This window comes from Trichomycterus rosablanca, chromosome 1 (genome assembly GCF_030014385.1).
Source record: "Trichomycterus rosablanca isolate fTriRos1 chromosome 1, fTriRos1.hap1, whole genome shotgun sequence".
In the NCBI taxonomy this organism is placed as follows: Eukaryota; Metazoa; Chordata; class Actinopteri; order Siluriformes; family Trichomycteridae; genus Trichomycterus; species Trichomycterus rosablanca.
In genome coordinates, this window is record NC_085988.1 from 55,304,329 (window position 1) to 55,327,916 (window position 23,588).

Below are 23,588 nucleotides of genomic sequence, written 5' to 3' on the forward strand. Positions count from 1 at the left end.
CAATTGCCAGACGAATACTTTCATCTGAACATTGCTACACCATCTGGTTTTAGACATTTCTCGTCACCAAGATTAACTGGTAGGGGGGGAGGTCTAGCTGTGTTTTTTCCTAACAGTGTCAATGTAAGGCTATGCGAGTCCCAGTTGGTCTCGTCTTTCGAGTACATGATCGTTAAGATCCTCGGTCGTATCACAACATATATAGTATTGGTATACCGTCCTCCCAAGAACTCTATCTCTGTATTTATGTCTGAGCTGGCTGAAGTTCTAAATTTCATCAGTGCAACCTCTACTTCCATAGTCCTGTTGGGTGACTTTAACATACATCTCGACGTTAACTCTTCCCCCGCTGCAGACTTTTTGTCACTGTTGAATTGTTTTGATCTCCAGCAGTATGTAACTTTTCCAACACATAAACAAGGCCACATTTTAGATCTCATATGTGCAACTGGCAATGTTGTCAGTAATGTGTCTGGTCATATTACTGGTGTCTCTGACCATCTTTTTATTACTTTCTGTCTCTCTCTTCCTATTACCAAATCCTCTCCGAAGACATTAATTTCCTATCGAAATTATTCTGCTATCAGTCCTCAATCCCTCATGGCTACTCTGGAACACTCAAACTTTACCAGTATTACTTCTGTATGCTTACTGGTGGAGGCTGTCTCACTTTACCATCAATCGATCGCATCTGCCATTGAGGTCCTAGCTCCGGTGAAAACCAGGTATGTTCCACGGTCCCACTCCTCTCCCTGGTTCTCCCCGGAACTACGTGTATTAAAAACTACTGGTAGACGGTTAGAGCGTCTATACAGGAAAACCAGGTCATCCGTGCATTCCATTGCTTTTTCTGCTCACCTAGACAAATATAAAGCGGCACTTAATGCTGCTCGAACTACTTACCTTACTGATAAATTTAAGATAGCAGGACAAGACCCCTCTCACTTATTTTCTACTGTCAAGAGGCTACTGCATCCCCCATCTGACTCTTCTCCCGCTTCACGGGAGCTTTGTAATTCTTTTTTGACATTTTTTGAGGATAAGGTCTCTACGATTTATAAGACTTTATCAAATTCTACAAATCAAACTCCGTTTACTGTTCCTTCACTCTCTTCTCCTAGTTCTCTGTCATCTTTCACTGCTGTCGATTCTTCTGCTATTTTAAAGATCTTGGCCGCTTCGAAGCCCACTACCTCATTTCTTGACCCCGCTCCTACTTATCTTCTGAAATCCTGTGACTCGCTCTTAGCTGCTCCTATCTGTCATCTTGTCAATCTCTCACTCTCTTCTGGTTCTGTCCCTTCTGATCTTAAAACTGCCGCTGTCACTCCCATCCTAAAGAAACCGGGTCTGGACAGATCTGTGTTAAACAACTTCAGACCAATCTCGAATCCTCCATTCCTTTCTAAGGTTCTCGAAAAAGTCGTAGCTTCTCAGCTTCTTGACTTTATGAGCACAAATAATCTATTTGAAACTTTCCAGTCAGGTTTTCGTTCCCAACACAGTTCTGAGACTGCTCTACTCTATGTGCTGAACGATCTAATACGTTCCTCGGACTCTGGTTTTGTCTCGTCTCTTCTTCTTCTAGATCTCTCTGCTGCCTTCGATACGGTTAACCACAACATCCTTCTGTCTCGTCTGTCTGATATTGGGATTTCTGGCATTGTACTCTCCTGGTTCAAATCCTATCTATCTGACAGGCATTTTTTCATTCGCTTGGGTAATCATGTTTCCGACACTGCTTTGGTGAAACAAGGGGTACCGCAAGGCTCTGTACTGGGGCCTCTTCTTTTCATTATTTATATCATTCCACTTGGTTCCATCATACGCAGACATGGTCTTAACTTTCACTGCTACGCAGACGATACCCAACTCTACCTTGCCTTCAAACCATCCATCTCTTTTCCTCCCGCCTCGCTCACCTTGTGTATCCAGGAACTTCAATCCTGGCTGCATTCAAATTTCTTGCTGCTTAATCCCCTTAAGACTGAGCTTCTTTACGTGGGCACTAAAACTTCACTTTCCTCTTTCACAAACTCTCCCCTCCTCATTGGGAATGTTTCCATCACACCTTCCAGCTGTGTACGCAATCTTGGTGTTCTGTTTGACCCTCTGCTTTCATTCGGTCCTCATGTGAAATCACTATCCAAATCAGCCTTCCTTCAGCTTCGCAATATTACTCGTCTCCGTCCATATCTTTCATTTGAGGTGGCGGAAACACTGATACACGCTTTTGTCACCAGCCGTTTGGACTACTGCAATTCCTTATTGCACGGACTTCCCGCCAAAACCCTCCGTCCCCTGCAAACTATACAAAATGCAGCTGCTCGGGTCCTGACATTTACCCGAAAGTTTGACCACATCACCCCTGTTTTGGAAGAACTACATTGGCTGCCAATTTCCATGCGCATTAAATATAAAATTCTGGTCATGACTTTTAAAGCACTTCATGGTCTCGCCCGATCCCGCCTATCTTACTAAACTCCTCACACGTCACACACCATCACGCAGACTAAGGTCATCAGACAAAAATCAGCTCTCTGTTCCTAGATTTAGGATGTCCACTATGGGTGGCAGGTCCTTCAGCGTTGCCGCCCCAACACTCTGGAACTCTCTGCCCTCGACTCTTCGCTCTATTTCTTCTCTTTCTGCTTTCAAGGTGTCTCTAAAAACTCATCTCTTCTCACAACATTTTCATTCTACTTCTTGAACTTATATCTCTAACCTATCCTTACTCACTGTTGAATTGTTTTTGTTTTGTTTTTGTTTTGTCTTGTTTTGCGTGTTGTCGTTTGTTTTCACTTTTTATACTGTACAGCGACCTTGAGCTTGGTGAAAGGCGCTATATAAGTTGAACTTATTATTATTATTATTATTATTATTTTCTAGATATTGTCTAGATAAGAACTGGATAATACTGTTCACACAGTGCACACTTCAAGTACATTACAATTATTCAAATTAATCCAGTGTATATGTTTAACAACTTAATAGCTCTGCAGTGCTGAAGGGAAAAATGCTGCATCCAAACTATTGCTTAATGTTTTTGTATTTTTACAAAATCAATCAAAATGAGTGAGATAATTAGTTTTACTTTAAACTTTACATTCAAAGAAAAAAAATCTGTTTAATGCAGTGATACACTAAAAATGAACAGAAATCTGTGTAGCAGCTTAACTTGAATATAAGAAAAAAAGTTACTTAAAAGCATTACAGTAAAACCTGAATACCAAAATAAAATGGAAAGGCTCTTTTGTTATGAAGGAAAGTTTTTAAAGTGCTTGTATTGTGACTGGTTTGATGGACGTTTCTATGCGAAGTGAGTGTGTTTTGACCCTTTGGGGCTTCCATAGTGCATGGACTAGCGTGCTTGACTCTAGCTGTCCGCTATTCGGTACCGTAACAGAAGAAGGTAAAAAAGTGTTTTGCTCCCGACAATATGTGAATATACTGTGCATTTATTTCTTTATTAAACGAGTGCATCACTACGTTGTTTTGTAAACCGGTGTGATCCTTGACTCACACACCATATAAACAGTAAAATTGTACAGTAATGAACGCAGCTCTGCTCCCACCGCCTCGTGAAACGCTCACACTGCAGACATTACACCGCTGTTGGACTTGTTTCACTTTCCAATTTAAAGTATTTCCACACAGCGGACATGCTGATGTAAAACAAAAGATTGGGATTACGATCGGGTTTAGTGAAGCCGATACCGATCAGTTAAAAAATGCCTTGATCGGCCCCGATCCCGATCTTTGAGATCGGATCGGGACATCCCTAGTACATGAGTTATTTTGTATTTAAAAATCTTGACTAATCAACATCAATTTTAACAGCGAATTTAACAGTGGTGTCAAAATGAGAGAAAAAAAAAAGACCACCAACAGTACCATGCTTGGCAAAACTTCCTTTCAATCATGAAGTCATCCCAGGAGTAGCCTTTTATTACCATGACCCTAGTCCCTTAAATATAGGAATTCATCTGAATCCATATTAGAAATTTAAACGACATCCAGTTAGCATTCCCCATACGTTTACTCCCATTTTTAAACCCAAGAGTGTCATCAATCGTTCCCTCTATGTGCCCTCGTTGGCAAAAGGAGCCTTTTAGAGCTCAATCGTTAGCCTTCCCATGCAGTGCTTAACCCAGGCGCTATTGACTTCAATTTAGAAAGTGCTGCTAGTGCTTTCCCACCCCCATTCATTCCATGCTTTACCCACCACTGGGAAATCCTGCTTTGCAACAGAAAACACATTTAAGAAAAGGTCATAGTCAATAGTTTTCAGGGATTTATCCCGCAGCTTTGTCATATTCCTTTGGTACAATCCCTCCCCTCTTAAGCTTATCTAGTTTGGGACCGTAGCTTAGCTTTCATGGAACACCTATTTTACTGGATAAGGAAAAAATGCAAGATTTGACACATTCTTCTTCGGCCAGCTAAGAATAGTCCTTTCCATATTCAAGAAAATGCAAGAACTAAAATTACAACTAGAGAACACACACATGGAAGACATAGTCCTTCTCGTAAAACTGATACATTTTTTCCAGCACTGCAGAATTCACCTTGATGTGCCTTTTCAGGCTGAATATACAGGGGTTGGACAAAATAACTGAAACACCTGTCATTTTAGTGTGGGAGGTTTCATGGCTAAATTGGACCAGTCTGGTGGCCAATCTTCATTAATTGCACATTGCACCAGTAAGAGCAGAGTGTGAAGGTTCAATTAGCAGGGTAAGAGCACAGTTTTGCTCAAAATATTGCAATGCACACAACATTATGGGTGACATACCAGAGTTCAAAAGAGGACAAATTGTTGGTGCACGTCTTGCTGGCGCATCTGTGACCAAGACAGCAAGTCTTTGTGATGTATCAAGAGCCACGGTATCCAGGGTAATGTCAGCATACCACCAAGAAGGACAAACCACATCCAACAGGATTAACTGTGGACGCAAGAGGAAGCTGTCTGAAAGGGATGTTCGGGTGCTAACCCGAATTGTATCCAAAAAACATAAAACCACGGCTGCCCAAATCACGGCAGAATTAAATGTGTACCTCAACTCTCCTGTTTCCACCAGAACTGTCCGTCGGGAGCTCCACAGGGTCAATATACACGGCCGGGCTGCTATAGCCAAACCTTTGGTCACTCGTGCCAATGCCAAACGTCGGTTTCAATGGTGCAAGGAGTGCAAATCTTGGGCTGTGGACAATGTGAAACATGTATTGTTCTCTGATGAGTCCACCTTTACTGTTTTCCCCACATCCGGGAGAGTTACGGTGTGGAGAAGCCCCAAAGAAGCGTACCACCCAGACTGTTGCATGCCCAGAGTGAAGCATGGGGGTGGATCAGTGATGGTTTGGGCTGCCATATCATGGCATTCCCTTGGCCCAATACTTGTGCTAGATGGGCGCGTCACTGCCAAGGACTACCGAACCATTCTGGAGGACCATGTGCATCCAATGGCGGTGCCGTGTATCAGGATGACAATGCACCAATACACACAGCAAGACTGGTAAAAGATTGGTTTGATGAACATGAAAGTGAAGTTGAACATCTCCCATGGCCTGCACAGTCACCAGATCTAAATATTATTGAGCCACTTTGGGGTGTTTTGGAGAAGCGAGTCAGGAAACGTTTTCCTCCACCAGCCTCACGTAGTGACCTGGCCACTATCCTGCAAGAAGAATGGCTTAAAATCCCTCTGACCACTGTGCAGGACTTGTATATGTCATTTCCAAGACGAATTGACGCTGTATTGGCCGCAAAAGGAGGCCCTACACCATACTAATAAATTATTGTGGTCTAAAACCAGGTGTTTCAGTTATTTTGTCCAACCCCTGTAGTTTTCCATGCATTAAATTACAGACCCTATTACCCCTGCCTGTGCCTGCAGCCCAGGGTGCTCCCTCGGCCTCCCTCATCTTACCTCGGATAGACTGTAAGCATATTGTTCATTCAAATCAAACAGAGCTCAATCTTCCTACAACTCAGCGGCTTAATGGTGCCATTGGTATAGATTAAATTCCTCTATGAGTCACAATGTGGGGCTGCACTGAAGCTTTAATCCATTTTCCTCTTTCTTTCTCTTCTAAATCTTGATTCATGTGTGACTTTGCGACAAGCACAAAGTCCCAGCAATGGTGAGGGAGATACCCTCCAGATGACCTTGATCCTAGGCTGTCTGTGCTATAAAAGGTAGATTTAATAATGGGGAAGGGGACATTTTGGTTTCCTGACTCTGCAGGAAAGAGGTATAATCTCATCATGAGACAACTGCAGGCCAGTTCACATCTGAAGCCAGTGCAGAATTTGTGGTGCAAGTAGTTCTGTTTAACGGACATGAGAAACAGGTCAAACTTAACTGTGCACCACAAACCACACTTGTTTATATATATATATATATGTATGTGTGTGTGTGTATATATATATATATACATATACACATATACTGTATATACGTATATATATATATACGTATATATATATATATATATAGTATATATATATATATTTATACTGATCAGCCATAACATTAAAACCACCTTGTTTCTACACTCACTGTCCATTTTATCAGCTCCACTTACCATATAGAAGCACTTTGTAGTTCTACAATTACTGACTGTAGTCCATATGTTTCTCTGCATGCTTTGTTAGCCCCCTTTCACCCTGTTCTTCAATGGTCAGGACCCCTACAGGACCACCACAGAGCAGGTATTATTTGGGTGGTGGGTCATTCTCAGCACTGTAGTGACACTGACATGGTGGTGGTGTGTTAGTGTGTGTTGTGCTGGTATAAGTGGATCAGACACAGCAGCACTGATGGAGTTTTTAAACACATCACTGTCACTGCTGGACTGAGAATAATCCACCAACCAGGAATATATCCAGCCAACAGCGGTGACCACTGATGAAGGTCTAGAAGATGACCAACTCAAACAGCAGCAATAGTCTCTGACTTTACATCTACAAGGTGGACCAACTACGTAGAAGTGTCTAATAGAGTGGACAGTGAGTGGACACGGTATTTAAAAACTCCGTCAGCGCTGCTGTGTCTGAACCACTCAAGCCAGCACAACACACACTAACACACCACCACCATGTCAGTGCAGCTGATAAAATGGACAGTGAGTATAGAAACAATCAGGTGGTTTTAATGTTATGGCTGATCAGTGTATATTAGTATGTATGTATATCTATATCTATATCGGAGGATTGTTGGTTCAAATTCAGGCTCTGCTATGCAGCAACTGTTGGATCCTTGAGCAAAGCCTCTGTCTTACCTCTGTCTACTCCAAACAAGCTGGGATATGCGGACTGTACACATTGTACTGTACACATTTTCCTTCTTTTACTTCTAAACCAATATTTCCTTGGTCCAAAAACAGCAAGAGCAATCAATAAGACCAATAAAAAGAAGGCAATTCATAACTACACTATATAGCCAAAAGCATGGGGACATCCCTTGCTAATCTTTACGTTCAGGTGTTTCAAGCACACCTATTCCTAACAGGTTTATAAAATCAATTATGTAATAATACAGCTTAATAACACCCCCTCAGCTTAGAGGCAGCAGTTTGTAAAAAATCTTTCATCTGATGTTCCAGCATCACATGATTTGTGGCCTACAAAGAACCCTGATCTCAACCACATTCAATTTCATATTATTCTGAACAAATTTTGCTGAGTTCTCTAACCAATCACCGACAAGCTCATAGTATCCCATCAAAACATACACAAGTCACAAATGTGTAACTGTAACATAATGTATAGATGGCATTGATGTAGAACAGTAAGATGAACAAACATTGTGAGCAGAACTAGTTCAGGATTCAGAATGTAGATTTTTAAATAATATTCGATAGCAAACAATTCATTAAAAGCCTTAAACAAACATGTTAATTAACATTAATAAAGATGTAGTTGGTATATTAAAGCTATACCTGACAACATTAGTGAAGTTATTATGAGTTTCACCTTTATACTGTAGCATGATGCACAATCATTTTAACGTATAATAGTTCACTATTCATTATATAAATAATATTAAAGCAAAAAAGCGCCTGTGAGCAGAGCTGGATAGAGGTGGGTTTCAAATTGGTGTTCTTTCTCTGTTGAGATGTTTAGCTGTGTTCCAAATGAAATCAAGCGTCAGCTGTTGGAAATTAGATTTTTAACCAACAGCATTAATCAAAAAAATGATTTTGCCGGCTGTTGGTTAACCAATTAATCATTGCCATACGTAATTGGAACTAAATTGCATGCCAGGCCTTTTTATCAAACATCGGTCCATGACGTCATTTTTGACCGAATGAGCAAATCTTTTCTTGGGAAGAGCCTTTTCAGAAGAGTAGAGGCTGTTCGCTTTAAATTCATAGCAAATTGTCCAACAGGCTTATCGTCATGAGTACACACATTTTGGCCATGTAGTGTGCATAACCAAAGTAGACAATGAGTACTTAGTACAAAGTAGTATAAATGGACCATGGCCATAGAAATTAAAACCTAAACATTCTATCATCTCACGTCTCTTGACAGGTGGTCCTCAGGTTGCGCCACTCTCAGGTTGAAAGCTCCTGGTCCACAAGATAAAACACAACCTACAACCTATACATAATTCAGTCTATGTGAGATAATTGCTCTCACAGTCATTATCCTCCATTCTTTTCCACATTATTACCGTCATGGCAGGATTTCCATGCTCAGCCTGGTACTGAGTCAGAGAGGGTGATTCCCAGTGATGGACTTAAATCAGAGTTCAGTACATTGGGATCAAAAACAAGAAATCCTTTCGGCTCAGGCTTGAACAGCCAAGTGTAATAAGAGACTCGCATTGTCTCGCAGCAGACATTACTTCCTCGTTACCATGCATCACACACAAAAAGAAGCTTTTTATAGCTGCCTGTTGGATTCATGATAAAATGTGCTTATGAAATGCTAATCAAGGCTGGTCCATTGTGCTGATCTAGTTTAAATTCAAGAGAATGAAATTCTGTCAAGCTGTTGAACTGAATGGTGTTCAGTACTTCTGCACTAAGCACAGTGCCAAGCTCGACGTGTTATGTCACAGATTTTTTTCTGTGTACAATTGCGCAACTACAGCAAAAATCTAAGCCAAACCTTTAAATGTTCTTCCAGCAGTTTAGTTAAAGCCAATTGGATTTAAAACCATATCTAATGGTAAATACAGGAAACAAGCTGTAAATCTATAATAGAAAAAGAAAATACATACAAGGGTGCCTGAGCAGCGTAGCAGTCTATCTATCCCTTCACTACTGAGGTCTTAGGCTCTTGAGTTTAAATTTCAGCACTGCTATTGGTCGGCTGGGAACCTACACAGACATGATTGACTGTGGGTGTGTTCAAAAATCTAGTGAGCTGCCTTGCTGTCTTACTGCCTACATAGGCAGCTGCCCAAGTAGAGAGGATTCTAATAAGACATCAACTTATAAGTCAGGTGATTCAAACGCACTACTTTGACAGCAATTCCATCAGTTTTCTCCCTCCGTGTACCGAAAACGGTTAAATTAGCTGACGAGCCCGAATTTGCAAATAAATACACTTGTGCAAGTTTATACAAATTTAAAATCAATAATTTATTTACATTTGAAAATAACTCCGCTCGTTGCTCCGCACTGTCCGCCATATTTTTAATTTTTTTGTGAGAAAAGTTGTGCCGCACTGAATGCTGGGATTGCCTTCACCGCTAAGGCAGTAGCTCCCTCGTTATTCAGTCAAAATGCCATTGAAATTTAAGGTGCCTTACTAGGCAGCATTTTAAGGCATCTATTCGAACAGCTTTCTTCTCGGGAGTGCGCGTAGGATGACGTAAAATGCGTCTATGTAGAGAGCTCACTAGGTTTTCGAACACACCCAATGTCTAAGGGTTGACGAGCAGAAGAGATTTTTCTGCTGGCTAGTCAATTCTGCCTGCACATAGACGATGAATAATAGAGATCAGTGCATGACTTTTACTTCACATCAACAGTGATGGCATAGTTACCTTGAAAAAGTAATCGGATTACTGATTACTCCTTTAAAAAGTAACTTAGTTACTTTATGGATTACTTGATTTTAAAAGTAACTAAGTTAGATTACAAGTTACTTTATTAGTTATATAATGTGGTCCGCTAATGTATCCCATAATGCAACTGGAGCTGCGTAGGCGATTGAAGCGGAATAAGAAACAAGAAAGACGCGGAAAACGGAGTCCTCTGTTTACAAGTGTAAGTAAGTAAAATTTTTTAAAGACAAATAAATAACAAAAAGACGATAAATATCCTAAATTTTGGCGAGTGGGGTTTGTAATGAGTCTGTAACTATGGTGATATTACGTCATCACGTCCTCACGTCATCACTTGACGTTGGTAAGATGTACTTCTTTACCAGCCGAGTAGTGCATACTTCTAAGTGTATACTACTAAGTATGCGATTCCGGACGCAGCCCGTGACTTAGTTGTCGCATAGGACAGATGTCACTCCCCGAGACGCAAGAAGAAAGCAAAAATATATCTTTTTACTAAGGAAAATGACAAAAATAGTAACGCACAGTAACTTGGATAAGTAACTTTAATCTGATTACTGGATTGGAAATAGTAACGCGTTAGATTACTCGTTACTGAAAAATGTGGTCAGATTAGAGTAACGCGTTACTAAGTAACGCGTTACTGACCACCAGTGCACATCAACCGTGCTGTAAAAATAAAAAAAAGTAAATTTTAACTCCAATTTCAACCAATTTTCCACTCCAATTTCGTTTTAATTCGCATTTTGTGAAACCTTATGTTATACCCTACATGGCAAGGGTGTTTACTTATTTATTATTTATTTATTTTATTAGGATTTTAATGTCATGTTTTACACACTTTGGTTACATTCATGACAGGACAGGAAGTTACTGGTTACACAAGATTTATCAGTTTTAAATGTCAAACACAATCATGGACAATTTTGTATCTCTAATTCACCTCACTTGCACATCTTTGGACTGTGGGAGGAAACCAGAAATGTGGATTTAGATTTCTGCATCATGTGCCAAAAGTGGTGTGTTATAAATGACTGTACTGCTTGTAAAATGCTTACTCGGTCATTTATTCAGTCGGCTCCCTGGATCCTAACAGCATAGCTTAATAAGGAAAGCATTATCAAATTGGAGTTGAATAAAGCAAATCAATGAATGCATGTCCGACTGCTTACTTAAAGTATAAATAAATTGATTACTCTTTTAGAAGTTTTTAATTAAGCATATTAATGAATAAAGGTTGAACTAGGACGTGCAATTTGATTGCTGAATTGACAGCATTACAGACTGCTAGTGCAGCTCTTATACATCAGAACTAGGAAGATCACTGGAGTCCAGGATCCTTGGCAGAATCTGACTTTTTGTTACTAGCACAGTAGTCACAGTATGGCATTACCTACTGCTGGTTTGTCAGCCAGTCTACTGTGTTTGCATTATTTTAAAAACAAATTAGAATATTTTGCCACATCACACAAATTAATACATTATAAATGCATTATAAATGAATTTAGTCCTATGACAAAGATGAGTCCTTTGTATCAGCGTTTTGAAGGTTGAACTTGTTTTATTTTTATCTAAACCTGAGCTAAGCTAATACCACCCAGTTCTCTTCCAATAAATGCCCCAAAACCTTCAGACATTGGTCTGGTATTTTAATAGAAAAAAGAACTTCCAAATGTTGCATCCCTATTTCAAGTACTGGAATGAATTCAAACATCCATCAAGGATAATAGTATATATATTAAATTCAAATCTATTCATAATAAAATAACCTTACAAATCATCCGCAACTGAAATGAAATGGGATGGCACGATGGCTAAGTGGGTAGCACTGTCGCCTTACAGCAAGATGGTCCTGGGTTCGATCCCCAGGTGGAGCGGTCCGGGTCCCTTCTGTGCGGAGTTTGCATGGTTTCCTCCCAAAGTCCAAAAACATGCAGTCAGGTTAATTGGAGACACTGAATTGCCCTATAGGTGAATGGGTGTGTCTGCCCGGCGATGGACTGGCGTGTTACTGTGTGTCTCACTCACTGAAAAGCTAGGATAGGCTAGTCTCCAGCACCCCCCGCGACCCTGATTGGATAAGTGGGGGGTCTGACATCTTCCACCATTCATGTATTAAAGACTATAAAAATCAATTTGCTATGCTAGCCATTTTATTTTAGGCCATTTTATTTCTGCTCTTAGCTGATCCAGAGCCAAATCACGAGAGCTCGTTCCCAGAAGGGCACTCGAAAACAAAACAAAGAAAAAACAAGGTCCTGTAAACTGTTCTCAGTATAAAAGAACATATCCCACAGTTCCACTAACCAGTGTTGGTGTTTATAAGTAATGAGTAAAGTGGTACTTCAGTTAAACTGAATTGAAGGTACACAAAGCAATTTCATAAGCTGGCCCATGGCTGAAAGACAAACGGAGCAGAGCATAATGAAGGTCATTAGTAGATAAAGGATGGCCATTAGGAGAGTGCCAGCACAGAGGAGGGGCTGTGACACCCACCCTCACTTCAGTTCTCCCATCCCACACAGTACAAACAGCCTGGGCAAATATCATTCATCACACACTGGGGCTCAAGTGCCATGACAGACTGAAGACAAGACACACAAGATAGAAGGGGAGCTAGAGAAAGAAAAGCCCCAAACAGAAGATGAAAAGGACACAGAGATACCGTAAAAAAAAAAAAAAAAAAAAAAGAGGGTCAGAGAAACAGAGAAAATACAAAGGGAATGGGGCCAAAAGCAGTGGTCCAAAGAGAGATTAAAAACCTAAATCCTTTTGTGTTTTTGATTCTATTTGGAACCATATGCAGTGCATGATGAGAAGAGAAAAAAAAGAAAAAAAAAAGGTAAATCTCGCTTAAGTAGGGGGGTCGTGGTGCAGGTTGCGGTAATCTCCAATGGAATTAATTCCTGGAAAGTGAAATGAAGTGAAGCGAAAGTGTCCGTTCATGCAGCCCATCCAAGGTCATGAGTGCTGGCTGAAAACATCTGATTGATTCAAAGCCTGCTAGAAAATAATGAGCTGGAGCAGCCTGAAGCTGGCACCGAGTGTACACGTGTTTATGCACAGCAAACAAATAACGGTTTATAATATAGTATACACATATATACACCGATCAGGCATAACATTAAAACCACCTCCTTGTTTCTACACTCACTGTCCATTTTATCAGCTCCACTTACCATATAGAAGCACTTTGTAGTTCTACAATTACTGACTGTCGTTCATCTGTTTCTCTACATACTTTGTTAGTCTGCTTTCACCCTGTTCTTCAATGGTCAGGACCCCTACAGGACCACCACAAAGCAGGTATTATTTGGGTGGTGGATCATTCTCAGCACTGCAGTGACACTGACATGGTGGTGGTGGGTTAGTGTGTGTTGTGCTGGTATGAGTGGATAAGACACAGCAGCGTTGATGGAGTTTTTAAACACCTCACTGTAACTGCTGGACTGAGAATAGTCCACCAACCAAAACCATCCAGCCCACAGCGCCCCGTGGGCAGCGTCCTGTGACCACTGATGAAGGTCCAGAAGATGACCAACTCAAACAGCAGCAATAGATGAGCGATTGTCTCTGACTTTACATCTACAAGGTGGACCAACTAGGTAGGAGTGTCTAATAGAGTGGACAGTGAGTGGACACAGTATTTAAAAACTCCAGCAGCGCTGCTGTGTCTGATCCACTCATACCAGCATAACACACACTAACACACCACCACCATGTCAGTGTCACTGCAGTGCTGAGAATGATCCACCACCTAAATAATATCTGCTCTGTGATGGTCCTGACCATTGAAGAACAGGGTGAAAGCAGGCAAAAAAAAATAAGTGTAGATAAACAGATGGACTACAGTCAGTAATTGTAGAACTACAAAGTGCTTCTATATGGTAAGTGGAGCTGATAAAATGGACAGTGTGTGTAGAAACTGGGATGATCGGTGAATATATATAAATATATATAAAGTTTTACACAAAACATTTAAACTTACACCTAAAATAAATAAATAAATAAAATTTTTGAAAATAGGCCTACCATTTGAGCTAGTTCTCGCAGAGGCGTTTTTACATGCATCTCTATGTTGATAACCAAGCACCACTTGGCACCAATGTAGCACTGAGTGTTCATTAATTCATTTGCCTGGCTTGGCAATAATTGCTTATTTTTACTTCATGTAGTTGGCACCAGAATACACTAAACTGGTGCTTTAACTGGTTTTCTTTAGCCAAACCAGCTTACTTGCATGGTTGTGGAAGACTAACATTTTACAAAGCACACACAAGTGGTTTCCTGCTGAACTGCATCATGCATTACTGCACTCAAAGCTCAACCTAATTGATCCGCTATGACCACCTAGACAAAGCTCCATGTTACCATTCTGTCTTTTTTCCCCTCATTCTGGTCCATGCCAGCTGCATGTAGGTCAACCTTACACCTAGTTACAACCTGCAAGAGAGCGGGTTGCAACGAAGTGTTAAACTGACCTACATGCAGCTGGCATCAGTTCAGATTTAGTGGTAAGCTACACCCTGGGGCTCATGCACTGCCCCCCACTATATATTAACTGACATGCCACATCATGACAATCTGGGATGCCCAAAGGCCCTGGTTCCAATCAGAAACCAGTTTCAGACACATGCCTCCGAGCTGGATGCTGGGACATTCTCTCTCTCTCTTTCCAGATGTTTCCGGAAGGCCGTACACTAGAAGGACATCCCTACTAAAAGGAAGACATGCCACAAAAATAAAGCTGTCACCGTCTCTTCTATTCTAGCTGCTGACAAGCTAATGAGAATGTGTACTGCATATCTGTCAAACCCATGTGATCACAAACCTGCCTGTCAGTCCCAAATTATATGTTACAGCCTTAGCAAATTGTGGGAAACATGACTGATATATTTAATGGGTATTTTCTGATTTGATCCAAAAACTAGTATCCGGGTCGATGCATACATATGAGCAGTGGTAGATTAGTGTTTAGGGTAGTGGAAAATGATAAGCACCACAACCACCAGGTTGCTACTGTTGGGCCCCTGAGAAAGGCCCTTAACCCTCAATTTTTTATTAGTATGCTGTCACAACTGTATGTTGCTTTGAATAAAAGTGTCTGCCCAATGCCATAAATGTAAATGTAGTTGACCCATTTTAATCAGTAAAGTTGGGGCGGCATGGTGGCTAAGTGGGTAGCAGTGTCGCCTCCCAGCAAGAAGGGCCTGGGTTCGATCCACAGGTGGGGCGGTCCGGGTTCTTTCTGTGTGGAGTTTGCATGTTCTCCCCGTGTCTGTGTGGGTTTACTCTGGGTGCTCCAGGTTTCCGCCACAGTCCAAAAACATTCAAGTGAGGTGAATTGGAGATTGACTGTGTTTTGAATTGGATATTGTCCATGACTGTGTTCGATATTACCTGTGAACTGATGAATCTTGTGTAATGAGTAACTACTGTTCCTGTCATGAATGTAACCCAAGTGTAAAACATGACGTTAAAATCCTAATAAACAAACAATCAGTAAAGTTGTTTTTTTCAATGTTATGCTCTATTAACACTATGGATATTGTGAAATGTATTATATTACTGTACAGTGCTTGTTTTGTGTGTTAAATATTTCTTTCATTAGGATTAACGTCATGTTTTACACACTTTGGTTACATTCATGACAGGTGAGGTAATTACTGGTCCTGTCTGATTCATCAGTTCAAGTTTTTAATGTTAAACACAGTCATGGACAAATTAGTATCTCCAATTTATCTCACTTGCATGTCTTTGGACTGTGGGAGGAAACCGGAGCTCCCGGAGGAAACCCATACAGACAGAGGAAAACATGCAAATTCCACACAGAAAGGACCTGGACCGCTGCACCTAGCAATCAAACTCAGGACCTTCTTGAAGTGAGGTGACAGTGCTACCCACTGAGCCACCCCCCCTTGTGTGTTAAATATGTTCAGAAATATAAGCAATAAAGCTTTAAGATGGCATACATTTATTTGCAATGTTGTACATCCGTAGGGGTCTTGTGTCCATAACTGCATTGAGAAAAGAACATCAAAAGATTACAGCAAAGACATCTATTATGCTAGTTATGTAGTAAAATCTGGTTTTACTGTTACTACAGATACATATTTGTACTGGTGTATGTAACATTTGTGTTGTATGTGATTGTGTGTTTATTTTTGTGATGTAAAAAATACCAAAAAACAAAGATGAATTTCAGAACTTTTTCCATCTGTAATGTTTACATTTAACATTTTTGCCATTTAGCAGACCCCTTTATCCAAAGCAACTTACGTTACAATTACAGTCTGAGCAATTGAGGGTTAAGGGCCTTGCTTAAGGGCCCAACAGCAGCAACCAGGCCGTGGTGGGGTTTGAACCAGTGACCTTCTGATTACTAGTCCAGTACCTTAACCACTAGGCTATGACTTGATCTTAATGTGACATATAATGTGTACAATTCAAGAATGTTCAAGCCCTCTAAATGTTCAGTGCCTCTTCAGCTCACCCCACACTTTAATTTATTAAAACTCTGATCATCTTCTGTTGAAGCAATTCTTTTGCTAATGTGGAGCAATGCTTTGGGTCGTTGTAGAAAAATAATATCTAAGAGAGGTCTAAAGGCTTGTGTCAGAACTTTTGAACTGTTCATGATTCCCTTCACCTTGACTAAAGTCCTAGTTCCATTTAAGGGAAAACAGCATAATGCTGCTACCACTATACTACACTGTGAGTATAGTGATCTTTTGGTGATGTTTTTGCACAAACCATACCTTTTGGAATTATAGTCAAAAAGTTCCTTCTCCTGACTTCTTTGATGCTCTGTAAGCTCTTTGCAGACCAGGGCAAGTCAATGTCAGGAAAATCCTACTAAAAGAGCTGAACTTATATGGGGTTATCTAGAGTTACTTTGATTAATGGCAGGCCACATTTTAGCTTATTTTTATTTTCCCCTCTAAATGATTTTAGTTTGTTTTTCAATTGAATTGCACAGATTACAGGTCGCATTAAATATGAAATTATTCATCTTGGTCAGATCACAAACACCAGCCATTTTAACAGCGGTGTGTAGACTTTTAGGTGTGAGTATATAAAGTAGATTTTTTACTGATAATGAAGGACTGTCATTTATGTTATCTAATTACGCTGGTGATATATTAATGTTTGTGCAGTCAGCACATTTGTTTATACTGGCAATGAAGTATAATTATTTGTTTATGCTAGTTACATAATATGGGCACTTTGTTATTGCTGTTGCCATGTTGTATGGATTGGTGTATGCAAAGTGTCCGTGACTTAATTGTTTTAACAGAAAATAAAATGTATTGAAAATTAAAAGTGTTCTAAAGTGATAAAAACAGTTGAAAAAGATAAATAGGAGATAAAGGAAAACTTAAAGGACATTTTTATAATGCAGACTAGAGATTTCTTAGGGCAGTTGTAGCCTAGCAGTTAAGGTAATGGATTCGTACTCGAAAGGTCACTGGTTCAAGCCACATCACTGTCAGGTTGCTATGTTGGGCCCCTGAGCAAGGCGCTTAACCTTCAATTGCTTAGATAATATATACTGTCACAGTACTGTAAAAAGCTTTGGATAAAAGCATCCACTAAATGCCGTAAATGTGTTAAATTTCTTTTAACCCACAATCATTAGTCGATGGTTAGTTGGAAACTGACAAGTTGACAGCATTCCATTAGGGGTGGATGATATGTTGGATGTACAGGTGGGCGAAATGATGTTTGCCATATAGTGATATTGTAAGCAAGCACACACGACTCTCCCTCAAGTGCGTAACAGTAAAAGAAATGACTAACAGTGCAGTGTGTTTGTTTTTTGGATTTTAATGCCATGTTTAACACATTTGTGTCGTTTTATGGCATGATCAGTATTATGTCTGAGTCTGCTTACTGTATCTTGTCTTTAGATTTTTGGGTCCATTTTATATTTTCATTTTTATTTCTATGGCTGCATGGTGAGTTAAAAACTGTTCTTTTGTTCTATTTTATGTATGCATTTTCTTCTATTCTTTCCTAATTTAGCGTAGTCAATTTGTCTTCCACTGCTGTGGGATCCCTGATTGCAGTCGAGGTGGGTATATGGCTGCTCACGCCTACTCCGACCCACACGCAGCCCTTAGCGGAACCCTTTTTCACACATGCATTCTGCACAGGCACCTCTCTATCTGCCAATCAGGGGTCCTTACAGTGTTTGAAGACCCCACCCACATAGTCCGGTCACCCCACCCACATAGTCCGGTCATCCCGCCCTAGCAGAAACGTGGCTGCTGCAGGCACTGCCAATTATGCCTGCTCGATGGCGCCCATACGACCGGTGGCAACGCAGAGTTTCAAACCAAGGAGTTCAGAATCTCAGTGCTGGTGTGCTAGCGAAATATCCTGCTGAGCCACCTGGGCGCCTGTTAAAACTGTTCTTGTATTGTCATGTGTAAGAATTTCTTTAATGGTTTTAGGCATGTGTACTTGTTGTCTTTCCTTTGGTGTATTTGGGGTATTCTATCAGGGTGTGCTTTATTGTAACAGGTGTTTTCCAACAATGTAGAAAGTAGTACCAGATTTAGCACTGAAGACCCTAGTTCAAGTAGAGCTACATCACTGTATGGTCTATGACAGCGTCCCCCAACATTTTTTGCACCACGGACTGGTTTCATATAAGATATAATTTCACTGATTGAAATAGAATGCAATGAGAGACTGCTCCCACCTAGTGGTGATTGGAGACAATAACACCCAAACAGTGTTGGAAATTTGACTGCTCTTGTAGCGATATCTAATTATTTATTCTTTCTGTGCGGTGGTTGGGGACCACTGGTCTATAACTTATGGTCAAATACTATGACTATAAAAGATGGCAACATCAGATTTATTCTACCAACTAAAGCAAAAGCATCCATAAGAGTATGAGGAGTATCAGTCATTGCGTGTGTTCAAGAACGCTGTGAGACCAAAAACTTTCTTAGCAAAGTAGCCAAACCAAATGTTTGTTTAACAAGTGGCTGATTCTACAGCTTGTGTAAACTACTTGGTCTATGCATATTCCATGCACATGATGTATTGTTGGCTTTTCCCTAATATTGGGGTGCAGTCAGACAGTCAGGCAACCATTGCTAGGGCATGTGGCATGCTGTATGACATGGAAGAAAATTACTGAAGCAGTCATGCTTTGAAAATATTTCTTGTCAACAGCTTTTTATGCTTCACTTAATAAAAAACTGGGTAACACAGTGAACATGGCAGTAATGTAAAACAAACCCCATGAGCAGAACCAGTTCAGCATTGAGAATGTAAATTTTTAAAAGCGCTACTTAATGCCTAGTTTACACTACACGATTTTTGACCTGATTTTCGCTCGCCGACTGGCCGCTACTAGATGTGGCAGCTCAGGAGCAACTCGGCGTTCGCTCGAGGATCGAAACTCGGCTCTCGATCGTGAACTGTTCAACGACTAGATCCGAGCGGCTTGAAGATAAATATCTAGCATGTTAAATATCTGAAGCAGTCGTTGACTCAAAAACATATAGTGTGAAAGGCATTGCAAGCAGGTTGCGAGTGCTATGTCGAACTATAGCCAATGAGAAGGCAAGATACAGGGTGAGGTGAAACCAGGGGGAGGAGTGTAAAAAGTGGGACAGGGGCATAATATGATTTCTATCAGAATACTTTGGCCCACATAAGCTTTACAGTATTTTGTGATCTTATTGTCCACGTCAAACCATAATACCAACGCTGCATTGCAAAAAATATTTATTAACCTCCAACTCACTACAGAACAGACAATACCTGCTGGTCGCGTTGCCAAATCCACTCAGATTCACTTATTTTTCCTACTTGCTTTTACGCTACACATCAGCACACAAGCAACTTTGATCGCTCGCTTCATGTTGACGTGCATTTTTGGACATGGTATCATTAAACCCCTCGTCACTTCTTGCTTGTGTTTTCGTGACAAAACGTAGTTTGGGAGACCAGATAGACTCGCCTGAGATTCCTCCTGTTGATAGGTCGTGTAGTGTGTGACCCCCCCATCACCGATCAGTCGTGTAGTGTGAAATACACAACGACTGAAAAGACTCGAGAGTGCAAGAGATCCAGTTGTGTAGTGTGAACTTTACAGCGACCTGACGACTTGGAAAGTCATGTAGTGTGAACTTGGCATAACTCTGCTAATCATTATTAGTATGACTGATAAGATGCAGTTGCTATATTAAAGATTAATCATTAGCAATTTTAATGTTTAAAAGTGTTTCTGTTTTAATTAGAACAGCATCACTATTTATCCATTTGAACATTTGGCTGGGTGAGGGTGAAGTAAATCAGCGGGCTATCACACTGGCTCCTGCTATTCATTTTAAATTGAGATTCAGCTGTTTGTTTGTTTTTATAACGCCATGACATATGATGACATATGTCATATCATCTTATTCACGGCAGGAATCGACGTTTTATGCTGGTTTTATTTGTTTTGTATATATAAGGAAAATTATAGATTATTTCTATATCATCTTGGGTGAAAATTATAAAAAAAAAATTGGGTGATAATTTATTGGGCATACAGTGGTACCTTGTAACTCAACGTCCCCTACACTCAGTCATTGAAACTCAACGTCCTTCATTGAAAAATCTGTACCCTTAAACTCAACGTGTGTGTGACTGCTGCTTTGTTCAGCACTCGGTTTAAGTGATGCGGTAAAACATCAAGGTGCGCATAAGACGAATCTGCATTTGTGTGAAATAACCGTCAAATAGGGCAGCTGTAGCCTAGTGGTTAAGGTACTGGACTAGTAATCGAAAGGTTGCTGGTTCAAGCCCCACCACTGCCAGGTCGCCACTGTTGTGCTCTTGAGCAAAGCCCTTAACCCTTAATTGCTTAGACTGTATACGGTCCCAGGACTGTCGCTTTGGATAAAGGCATCTGCTAAATGGCAAAAATGTAAATGTAAATTCTAATTCACTCTGAAAGCTTTACATCTATCTGTGTTCAGCTGGATTTTTTTCCTGTTTCACTTTTAAACTTGTGTTATAGCTCGGGGTTCTGAGAAATTGTAGGAATCAGCTTTTCCGAGAGTCTAAAACGCTTATTGTTAAAAAAAATAAAAATAAAAAAAAAATAAAAAAAAAGCCTAACATAACTTAATGCATTAAAAGAACGACATAGAAACACTAAACCTCTCTTAATTATTACTGCTTATTTGTTCTCTCCACTAATTAAGAAGCATAAGAAAACAGACGTAACGGTAATATTGTATTTTTATGTTAATTTTTAACTTTTTTAATTGTATTGAAGTGTTTTTTACATTACATTTGTGTTATTTTCAGTGTATAAGTGTCAAAAACAACCCCATTATTTTACATCAGTCTAAAATATATGCAGTTCCACAGGACCATGGAACACATTAACAGGTTTCCCATACATCCTTATGAGAAACAATACATTAAAACTCGACACCACTCCCAGAACCAAGTGAATATGAGTTTCAAGGTACCACTGCATGTAGTTTTTGTCTTTCACTGTTGTATTTTGGGCATTCGATGAGGATGTGTTTTATGGCGATTGGTATGTGACAGTCTACGCAAAGAGGAGCTTCAGCTGTTAAAAAATTAAAATGCAATTTTAACCTACAGCATTAGTCGGAACAATTACTTCTTTGACGGTTATTGAGTTAACTGGATGATCAATAACATATATAATACAGAGCTATTCAGTTTTGCATTCATTAGAAAAAATTTAACACACAAAGTAAAATGCGCTCTTTATTATCCAGATTTTGCACATTTTGAATCAGTCTGGCTGGGATAATTTATAATATAAAATAAGAATAAAAAATGTAAAGTCAAAAAAGTATCTTGTATATACTGTACATACTCTGCATGGTGTAAGCGACTGTTTTAAAGCATGGATGCAAAAGCTCCTGCCAGATAGAAGGTGCAGATGTACACATCTCAATCCAGCCCTCTTTAGATAGGAAGGAATTTTTGGATACAGGAAGCTTGGCAAGATGAAAAATGAGAGGGTGCTGAAGCCTAGCACAGCTTAGAAACTCCCTCAGCTATATCCAAGGGAGATATAATCCATCTGGAGTAACTGATGACCCAAACACAGAACTGTACAACCCCTGCTGTGCACACTGAGCAGGCCAACACTCACATTTCCCAGCTTAGCAAGTCATGGAGTGTTACAAACCCCCTCTGAGTACACCCTATCGTCCCATGTCTTTTCCAAAAGAATGTAAGGGGGGGTTGCATCGGGAGGAAGGGAAGGAGAGAGGAGAGGAGAAAAATTGCGAAGTAGAGCTCAGCTGGAGGTGAAAAGGATGGTGTGAAGTCATTCATCAGTTGGGCTGTGTTTATTTGTAAAATCAGGGCAAGCTGCTCCATCTCACAGCAGTCCATCCCTGCCAGTCCGCAGCCTCAAAATAGTGTTGCACGGCCCCACCATACGAGGGACAAGAACTTTTATGGGTCAAATATGTACTAGTTTGCTAGAGACAATTTAACGGCTTGGGTCCAGGGACTGAACAAAAGAATGAGAGAGAGATAGAGAGCAGAGAAAAACTGAAGCAGAGTGGGGGAAAAAATGAGAAGCCAGAATAAGAGGCAGAAAAGAGAGAGAGCAATTGGGAGCAGGAGAGAAAGCAAGAGGGAGGGAGAGCAAAAGAGAGCGCAAAAAAGAGAGAGTGGGTGGATGAGTTAATGTACAAAAACACTGCATCAAACCAATGCACTGCTTGGAGCGGAATGCGTCAGCAGTGCATTCGCATTTCCACTGAAAGACAAAAGGGGGAGCGAAGGCATGAAGCCTGTGCCTTAACTGCTCGCTATGGTGCCTTGGTAATGTCCTAATAACTATGGGCTGTAGCAGTGTCACCAGAATGAACCCAGTACAGGCAGCACTAGGAGAGAGCTAAGAATGCCGTTTCCATGGGAATGCACTCGCCTTTGCAAAACCACTCCACCGACAGACCAGGCAAGACTGGCAGCAAGACAGGTACCCAGACTAGACTAAGCGCTCCAACAGCACTCTCAGCTCAGCACACTGCAGGGGCTGAAGCTCTGCACTATTAGGTTACTTTTCAGATCCAGCCTACGTCACAGGAGGGGAGGAGTAGCTCTCTCTCTCTCTCTCTCTCTCTCTCTCTCTCTGTCGCTCTCTCACTCTTTCGCTCTCTCATTCTACCGAGCAAGAGAGCGTGCTTCAACGCAGGAGGATGTTATTTTTGCTAAAGAAGGCTTTTCACAGTGCCGGTTACTGTTGCTGATGCTCTGAACTGGTATTTTTCATTTTACCCGACTCCTGTCTAAAAAAAAAGCATGACGGATTACTGGGAGACTGGAGGAAGATGGGTGCAGCTGCTGGTGAACATATAAGCCAGCAAGAGAATCTGTTAAAAAAAAAAGATAATTAAACGACTGCAGTGTGCGTGTCACATTATCTTTTTTTTCCTCTTACTGGCTCTGGCAAGGGCAGATCAAGCGGACAAGTCACTGACAGGAGGACGACGACTGAAAAGTGAGCGGGGGGGAAAAAAGGACTTTGGCTTTTCTTTGAAAACAAAGGGGGGC

General features: G+C 40.6%; 1 protein-coding gene across 1 annotated transcript in view; it reads right to left on the reverse strand.

The window, feature by feature from the left end:
* snd1 (staphylococcal nuclease and tudor domain containing 1) overlaps positions 1-23,588 on the reverse strand; it is a 320,334-nt gene that overhangs the window by 136,061 nt on the left and 160,685 nt on the right. The window lies entirely within an intron of this gene.